Source organism: Triticum aestivum, chromosome 7D (assembly GCF_018294505.1).
Source record: "Triticum aestivum cultivar Chinese Spring chromosome 7D, IWGSC CS RefSeq v2.1, whole genome shotgun sequence".
Classification (NCBI taxonomy): domain Eukaryota; kingdom Viridiplantae; phylum Streptophyta; class Magnoliopsida; order Poales; family Poaceae; genus Triticum; species Triticum aestivum.
In genome coordinates this window covers 512,207,206-512,214,437 of record NC_057814.1, presented here as the reverse complement: position 1 = coordinate 512,214,437, position 7,232 = coordinate 512,207,206, and positions in this window count along the sequence as shown.

Here is a 7,232-nt window from a genome sequence, read left to right as displayed (position 1 = left end):
GCCGCGGCGACATCCTCAGTAGAGAAGGGCAGCAGCGGCACCCTCAGCTCCATGGCGGCGGGAGTGCTCGGCCCCGCGGCTGCTCGACGCCGTGCAAGCAGCGGCAGCAGCTCGACACCGCTCCTCCCCGGCTCGACGCCGTGCCCGAAGCAGCAGCTCAGAGCAGTTGGGGACGTCGTGCGGTGCACCACCACCAGGGGCTAGGCGACGGGGCTCCATGACGACATCCTCCTCCTCCTCATCGTGGCGTCCCCTCCCGTGCCCACCGAGGCGTCCCCGCTCCTTTCCCCCGCCGTGGCCCCCTCCTCCGCGCACTCGCCGGCGCCGTCTCGTCCCTGCACTCCGCCACCGCGCCCGCCCCCGCTCCTGCCGTCGACAAGGAAGGAGACAACGGCGATGTTGATTACAGCAGGAAGAAGGGCTAGGCCCTAGCAGGTTAGGGCAGCGCCGACGGGTTAGGTGAGGTGGCCGGAGCTGGCGCCGGTGCCGGAGGAAGGTCAGTCGCGCAGGGGAGATGTGAGATGGGTCACGAGCGCAAGGGAGGGGGGATGGATGGGGGGTCTGATTGCTTTTTTATTTTTGATCCAGGGATGTGTATGTTAATTTTTTGCCATGTCAGCACCTTACAATTGGGCCCCAGTTGTCAGAAAGCGATCAAAGGGACCAAATCATCCGATCAGTGCTTTTTGCAATAAGATTAGAGATTTTACGGTGTTTTTTGCAACGGATTAGTGACTTGGTGGTTTTCTTCAAACCTAGCCGCAAATGTGGTAGTTTCTTGCAATTGACTCCCTCCATGCAGTAAAAATCTTCTCCCTGGCTCCTCCCGATCTCCCTCCCATCCTAACACTGGGACTCTACAGAACGTGTCGTCATTGAGGCACGATCAACAGAAAATTTTACTATGCTTTGTATTTTCTACAGCTGCGAACGTGGCATATATACTCCTGGTAGAAGTAAACCACAACTAGCTCATGAGTTTCTGTGAAGAATCTCATGTTGTTTTCCTGCAATTATCTGGAACTCCTCTGGGGTGGCAATCAGCAGGAAAAACGATTCACCTCCGGCAACAAGATAAGTTTTGTGTTTTTGAACTGAGAAACATATGTATGTTATGATTCAGACGTATTTGAGAGAGAAATTTAATTCTTTCATAGCATGGTTAAATCCATACTTAGACATTTCTTCAGAAAATCTCGTTCTATTTATTGCACTCATCTGACGAAGATAAACATGATCTCTACGTAATTATGTTGATGAAATATGAACAGAGGGAAAACTTTGCATCATCAACAGCGAGTCTGGAAGTGGGGGAACTTGTCCGATACGACGGCTTTGTTATCGGAGGGAACTTTTCAGTATATCTCTTCTATTCTCTACTTCTCTATCTCTACTACCTAAAAGAAACGTAGCGTTCCCTCTCCCATCTTACGTCGCCGATCCTTCGTCCATCCTTCACGTACGACCCCCACCCCTCCACCGGTTTTTTCTCTCGGTTCCCTATTTACTGGTTTTCTAATCTGTATTTGGAACCAGAGAAATCAAGTGTGGTAACCAATCTCTTAATTGTCACCGCAAATAAAAAACCCAATCTCTTAAATTGCTAATACAAACTCAATTAATACAGACGCAATCAATTCATACATGGTACTAACAAATATCTTCTTTGATAAGGTAATAAACTCTATGGCGGTGGTCAGTCTCCTTCCTTCTTTCAATCAAACTCCCCTTTTCTCTACTATCTGAAAAAATCTAAGTTTTCCTTTGCTGCCAAAGGGATCGCGTCATGCGGAGTCTTTCGTACATCGTCCCCTCCCTCGGCTCACCTATCACACGATCAGGAAGACGGACGCACGTCTCGCCCAAATTTTCGGAACGCAATATGATAATCCAAAGAGAAAGGGAAAAGCAGGGCTGCCTCCCCTCTCTATCCAAGGGGAAATTTGATCTCTGGCATGTCGCCGCCGGGAGGCATCATGACTCTGCCATGACAACACCACCGCTGGCTCGCACAGCGCTGCTGCCACCCGACTACCTGTCACCGCCGCCGCGTGTGGAGGCCGCCTCAGACAACTGCGACACTCATGTCACGCCTGCACGGCACCGGAGGGCACGCGTCTGGACATGGCCACAGCATCTGGACGACAAGATCGCGAATGGACTGGCCGTCGGGGTGGACGACAACGACCAATGACTCGCGCCTGGATGACATCACGGCTAACCTGGAGGCAAATTTGACAATTTTGACCTCGAAACGAAATAAATTCACAGAATGAACTGGGTTCGAAACTATTTCACACCCCTAACCCTTTTGTGTAGCGCCCGCCACGCCGGCGCCACACCCTACGGTGCAGCGCCTAGCTCCGCGGCGTTGCACCTCTGTCCACCGTGGCAGCCCACGGGCCCGCACCCAGCCGTGCAACGCCTCCGAGCTAGGCGCTGCATCTGTAATGTGCAGCGCCTAGCCGCTAGGCGTTGCACGTGTAATGTGCAGCGCCGAGCGGCTAGGCGCTGCACTGTGACTTATCCAGCCACTTGGCTGGGCCCTCCTCCCCCACCCCCCCACCACACACTCTCTCACTCTCTCCCCGAGCTTTGCCCCCTCTCCCACTCTCCCCCCCTCTCAAATCTTCTTCCAAATCTTGCAAATTTGAAGAATTTGTCCGTGGATTTCGAAGTCAAACCCTCCCTCAAGGTAATAATCTCTGATCCCCTTGTTTTGATCGAAGTAAAGTTCTCCCATTGCTCATTTGTTGGTAGTTTGGGGAAACCCTAGTTTAGTTTGGATCTAGAGATTTGCATGGAGATGTGCGATGTTTGTTTGCCAATTTCTATGATTAGGCTTTGTTAGTATGCTAGGGTTATTCTTATGGGTGTTCTTATGTTGGTGCTAGGGTTAGGTTTAGGGCTAGGGTTATGGTTAGGGTTAGGGTTGTTGTTTCATATATATATTAGGGTTTGTATTCGGTGTTAATCCATGGATTAGTACTCATGGAAGCAATGTTACCTTGTGTTCATTGCTTATAGGGATGGGAAGAACATGTGTGTTTGTTCATCATGGGGACAAAGACGCCTTTTTGAAAGGCAATAAAGAACCGGACCCGGATGAGCTTGACATTGTGTTTGATAGTAGTCCTAGCTATGCGGAGCTCTTGAAACAAGTTAGGAAAGATTTGAATTGGATGGACCCTAGTGATATCATTGAGTTGGAGGGAAGGCATAATGTTGGTTTTGGAATGCACATCCGTTGGAAGACAATGCGTGTAAACTCGGAGCAACGTTGGGTTGCATACAAGGAGACGGTGGCCGAATCACTAGACAAGGCTCTTGAGTTATTTGCAACGAAGAAGGTCGAGTCAAGTTTGCATTTGGACTTGAACCGGAACCCCTCCCCTTTGGTTGCTAGTAGCCCCCCACCCTTGAAGCAAGATGAAATTGTTGAACCTCTTTTGACCCAAGAAGTAAGGCCAACATTGAGCCCGTGTAGAAACAACCAAGATGAATATTTGCAAGAGGACAACGATGAGTATGCGGACGATGACAATGAAGTTGATCTCCATGACAACAATGTGGGTGATCTCGACAAATATCATTTGCAAGAGACAATGGACCATTCCGTCCCTTTTTCCCGTGCATATGCATCGGACTCGGATGACGATGGTCCCGATGAACAAGTTGATGCGGAGGGGTTCACGGTGAAGGAGGCCGAAGCTTTCGAGAAGGTATTTGGTCGGGATCATCGGACTACATTGTTCAAGGATGTTAGTCTCGCGGATGAAGCCGTGGTAGATGGTGGCCAATGTGTAGCTCTTGGGGTTAGGCCAAGCTCTCACCGTGATTTGGTAGACGACAAGAACTGATTGCTAAAGGTTCTAAGTTCGACAGCTTGTTGGATTTGAAGATGTGGCTCGACAACTACTCGGTTACGCATTATCGTCCACACAAGGTGGTGCACTCGGACGTCAATGTGCGCTACACGGTTGCATGTGCATGTGAAGATGAAAAGGAGGTCCAACTTGGACTTAGAAGAGGCCGTGGTGGTGGTAGAGGTCGTGGAAAGGAGGTCCAACAAGGAGTGGCAAGACGCCGTGGCGGTTGTCCGTGGATTGTGCGTGCAAGACCATGGAAAGGAGGTCCTACTTGGCATGTAGTGAGTTGTGTGCCAACTCACATGTGCCAAGGCAAAAGGGTGGATGGCAAGATTGTGTCCCAAGACCACAAACAACTCACGTCCGAGTTCATCGCTTACAGGCTCTCGAACTCAATATCCACACTTCCAACAATGAGCGTCCAACATGTCATTGACCTTGTGAAAGCCATCTTTCATTACCAGGTGAAATACGGCAAGGCATGGAAGGCGAAGCAAGCCGCATTTAAGATGTTGTATGGTACATGGGAGGAAGCATACAACCGAATCCCTAGGTTGTTGTTAGCCATGGCCGCGACAAACCCGGGCATGGTTTATGTGGTCGAGCCTCATGGGCACCAAACAACGGTTCATGAAGGAAGGAAAGTCAGAGTATTTGGCCGTGCTTTTTGGGCGTTCGAGCAATGTGTGAGGGCTTTCGAACATTGTAGGCCGGTCATCGCAATTGATGGCACGTTCTTGACCGGACAATACAAGGGCACCTTGTTGGTTGCGATAGCAAGTGATGCCAATAACCGGGTGTTGCCATTGGCATTTGCTTTGGTTGAGGTGGAAAACAATGACAACTGGGAGTGGTTTCTGCATCTTTTGAGGACGAAGGTGTTACCCGCTGAAAGGGAAATTTGTGTCATATCGGATCGGAATCAAGGAATTCTTAACGCGGTGGAGATTGACATTCCCGGGCATGCTCCGTTGCACCATCGATGGTGCATGAGGCACTTTTGTTCGAACTTCTATAGGGCATGTGGCCTTAAGGAGTTGGCCGATGATCTTCAAGATTGTTGTCTCGCTTTCTCCGATAAGCGGTTCGCCACTTTGTACAACAAATTGCTCGCACACAAAAAACTTGATCCCGGGGGTCAAGATTTTCTCAATAGGCACATTCAATACCGGAACAAGTGGGCACGTGCTTTTGATGAAGATGGCTGGAGATACGGTCAAATGACAAGCAATATGGCCGAATGCTTCAATAGGGTGCTCAAAGGTGCACGTGGATTACCCGTGACGGCAATAGTTCAATACACATTTGACAAGATGAATGCGTACTTTGTAAAGTACTCGATGGAAACCGATGCACAGATAGCGGGTGAGAACCCACGGAAGTACAAGTACAAGTTCCCACCCAAAGTTGATGAATGGTTGGCATTTCAATCACGGAAGGCGGGCTCAGAAGAAGCTATATTATATGACAACGAAGAGTGGAAGTACGAAGTGAAAGAGCCAGGAGGAACCACAAACGATGGCTGGCAACATGGAGGTCGGGCTTTCAAGGTGTCGTTAACACAATGTGATTGCACTTGCGGGAGGCCATTGTTGCTTCATCTCCCATGCTCACATTTGTATGCCGCCGGCCGCGTTAGGAATGTGGACATCAATCACCCACGCATCGTGAGGGAGTCCCAGTTCTCAATCATGACGGTCAAGAAAACATGGGCTCCCCGCTTTCACCCATACTTTGACCAACCACAATGGCCGGAGTATCATGGAGTTCAACTATGGCCGGATCTGGAGTTGAAGGTTGTTAAACGGGGTAGACGTAAGACAAAGCGTCTTAGAGGCGACATGGACGGATGGGGCCATGGTGGGCGCCGCGAAGCGGGCAACGACCAATTCCAAGAGCCTCGTGAGAGCTCCCGTTGTGGGGAGTGCAAAGGTCATGGCCACAACAAAAGAAAATGTACGAAACCAAGGAAAAGGTCCAAGAAAAATGATGCAAGCACAAGCCAACATGGAGCTACACAAGGGAGCCAACCAAGTGGTAGCCAACCTAGTGGTAGCCAACCAAGTGGTAGCCAACAAGTGCGAAGCCAACCAAGTGGTAGCCAACCTAGTGGTAGCCAACCTAGTGGTAGCCAACAAGTGCCAAAGCAACCAAGTGGTACCCAACAAGTGCCTAGCCAACCAAGTGTTAGCCAACCTAGTGGTAGCCACCAAGTGCCAAGGCAACCAAGTGGTAGCCAACAAGTGCCTAGCCAACCAAGAGGTCGGCAACTTGGACTAACAAGAGGCCGTGGTGGTGGTAGAGGTGGTGGTGGTGGTCTCGGCCGTGGTGGTGGAAGAGCTCGACGTGGTGGTAATGGCCGTGGTGATGGTCTCGGCCTTGGTGATGGTCTTGGCCTTGGTGGTGGACTTGGCCGTGGTGATGGACAAGCGCAAGTTCGTTATAGAGGAATGTTTGGATACCTAGATGGACCGTTTCCGTATGTTCCTCACTAACTATAATGTATCATATGTTCTTGTTTTTCCATATGTTCTTCTTTTTCATATTTGCTTCCATTTGTTCTTATTGTCCTTACTAACCATTATGTTCCACTCATTGTAGGTATGGTGGCTTCCCAACCCAACAAACCAACGATGAAGGAGGATGGCGAAGATGAGATGGCCGGATGGTGGGAGAAGGCGGCGAAGAAGCTTAGAGAGGAGGATGCAGCCAAGCTAAAGAAGAAGAAGGAAGAGGAGCTTGAGAAGGAGAGGAAGCGAAAACAGAGTGCGGCAAATGCGATGCGCGCTAGGGAGCAAGCGTTGATGAGGCAAGTTGAGGAGGCACAGAAGAAGCGTCAACAGGATTTTGAAGAAAGAACCATGAAGCTTTGGGCAATTGCAGCTGAAAAAGAAGAGAGGGACAAGCAGATATTCATGGAGAGGGTGGTTAAGGAGGCTCACCTCATAAGAAAAAGGGAGGAGGAAGAGGAAGAAGAGAGGAAGAAGAAGAAGAAGGGAAAGGGGCCTTCCTCTACGCAATAGAGCTATGTCTCCTCTTCGATTTGCTTGTGAACTACTATGTCTCCTCTTCGATTTGGTTATGAACTACTATGTGCCGTGAACTACTATGTCTCCTCCTCGATTTGGTTGTAAGAACTACTATGTGCGGTGAACTACTATGTGTCCTCCTTGATTTGGTTGTACGAACTACCATGTGTCGTGAAGTAGTATGTGTTATGAACTACTATGTGTCGTGAAGTACTTGGACGCTGCAATCTACCATGTGGCGCCTAGCTGCTTTGCTCTCTGGATAGCTAAAAAATTCACTAAGTCCAAGTCCAAGTGCCTCAAACTGTAAAGTACCTTCTGTTCTGGCTGCATA